This window comes from Sinocyclocheilus rhinocerous, unplaced genomic scaffold, assembly GCF_001515625.1.
Source record: "Sinocyclocheilus rhinocerous isolate Xijiao unplaced genomic scaffold, SAMN03320098_v1.1 scaffold1725, whole genome shotgun sequence".
NCBI lineage: Eukaryota > Metazoa > Chordata > Actinopteri > Cypriniformes > Cyprinidae > Sinocyclocheilus > Sinocyclocheilus rhinocerous.
In genome coordinates, this window is record NW_015627232.1 from 129,962 (window position 1) to 132,519 (window position 2,558).

Below are 2,558 nucleotides of genomic sequence, written 5' to 3' on the forward strand. Positions count from 1 at the left end.
AAGAGTTTAAGACAGTGTATTTGTATGCATTTTAGAAGGACTTTTTATTGGTGAGGTCACCATATCATGAATATGGATTTAGAGTTCTTTTCGACGTGGGACCATAGTCTGGACTAATTTTGACTGTTCCTGGTTAGGAAGAGTCTGGTGTTTGAGAGCTATGGTGAGTTTTCATTACAAGAGGTTGGATTATTAATTTTCTATCAGCAAACTTCAGCTATGGACAGTGTTTGGAAATTGATGCACTACAGATAAGACTTGCGCACACATCATCTTTCACATGAAGAAATACTACAATCTTACATTGCTTTGTTTGCTTTCTTTCTTTTTTTGTGTGTATGTTTGTGTATTTACATTTCTGGCTATATGTAGCTGTATTAACCTGAATTGAATGTTTTCTATTTTGTATTTAATAAATTGATTTGAAATCCCTTTGACTACTGTACATTTTTGACAATACAGACATTAGTTATGTGGTGACTGCATCCATTTCAGATGTATAATAACAGTTTTCCCCAAAGTATTAAAGTGAAACAGATGTATTGTAGATTAATAGTGCTTCCGCATTTCCAAATATATTCATAAATACAATTTATTCGTAAATATTTGACTGCTGAATGCTGAGATTGACTAATAAAAATGTAGTATTCCAGTGAGCTGTGTAATAAAGTATTTTACATAACAGTTTGGTCCACGAATCTGAATGAACGAGAGGCACAGCAGATATTTCTCCAGTAACATTATAGACTTTTCAACGATTGTATCTCTTTCTAGTGTGGGTAAACTCAGATCTTGTCATCATAAAGTTGTTTCTTTATATAAAATTATATTAACTTTATTGAGTACAGAAATTAATAGCTATGATCAGTCGACTATGCATAATGTATATGTTGTCAGTTGAACTTATACACATTAGGCTAAATGTGCTTTATATATTAATACTTAGTACAGTTAACTCAAAATAATAATAATAATAAATCTGTCAAACATAGGCTGTGTTTTTGTGTGAAGTGAACATAAATTTTTTAACGTCATTTTGACATTTCTTAATATTTGTGTACACTATAAACTTTTGTGTCATGGATGAGTGTATAGTGGTGAATGGGAAACTACAACTATTTGTTGATTTTTAAAAAATTGTTTCCACAGCTTTCCAAATTTATTTTGAGAAAAAAAGGTGTCCAATTTACAGTCACTCTCTGGTAATATAACACATAGTGCATAAATATCTTAATACAAATATCTTAATACTTAAGTCTTAAAAAAATTTACATTTAAACTTAATAATCTTAATACATTTTCTTGTAAAAAAAAATATTATTATTCTGTTATTATACTTATACTATTATTATACTTACAAAAATTACACGTTCCTATAAATATTTTAATACAAGCACAAATATCTTAATACTTGATACAAATATCTAAAACAAATTATTAATATAAATAATGCCGCTTCAAGGTGCCCGGCACTTCCAGGATGCAAGACACCAAGGCCTATAGAGACAGAAAACCACAGACATGTAACAGATCGCCCCCCTCAGGGAAGGCGCAACCTCGCGCCGTATAGAGTCCAACTGAGGAGGGAGGGTGGGGGTTCTGGAGGGGGGTGTGGAGCAGGAGAGAGGCAGAAACAAAAAGAGTCCAAAAAAGTCCATGGTCCATCGATGACTGACCAAGGTGGAGCCGGAGGGACGAGGGAGCCCGGTGGAGCCAGTGGGATGACGGGCCACGGTGGAGTCCAGGACTTGGAGACTGGAGGCGGAGACAGGGGATCCTCATGCCTAGGCGGAGCTGGAGACTGGAACAGGGGTGGCACCGGCCCCTGCGGAAATTTGACTGGCCACCCCAGGTGCCCCCCCTATAAGATATCTTGCGATAGGCTCGCGTGAGGACGAATCTCTCCACTCTCACTTGTTTAGTGAGTGTACACGATGTATTATAACATACATCGTTCCGCAAACACAACCTCCTCCAATACAATAGCTCCCAAAGGCCAGTTGCAGCTCACCCTCAGTGTCGGGAGTGTGGGCAGGGCTTGACTCCAAGCCCTCGATCTCCACGAAGACTCCCACGGTGGTACAAAATGGCAATTTTCACCTGAGATTCAAAGCCAAATTACAGTGTGGTAAAAATGACTTCAGAAATATAGCAGCATCACAATGTTATTTTTACACAGAGATTGGTAGGTCTATTAGTGAAATCTGTTGACTTTAGCAATCTTTGTTGCATTATGTGCCAGTGGTGACCATTCAAAAATGGGGAAACAGCACTTTTCAATTTTTTTCTCCAAAGTTCACATGCCTGTAACTCAAGAAGTATTGAAGATATCTTAATACCCTTTTAGATATTGGGTCTTAACAAACTTTCCTTTTGGTATCTTCATTTTTAAGGCCCTATATGATTCGGTTCCAGAGACATTGGAATTTCAATATGGCTCCAGGAGTGAATTGTTAAAATGTACACATTTTCAGTGGTCAAAAACCAAATGTGGGTCAATTTGCAAAAATATGATACTTCTTTTCTTTTAAAGAGGAATGTCTGAAGAACAAATAATG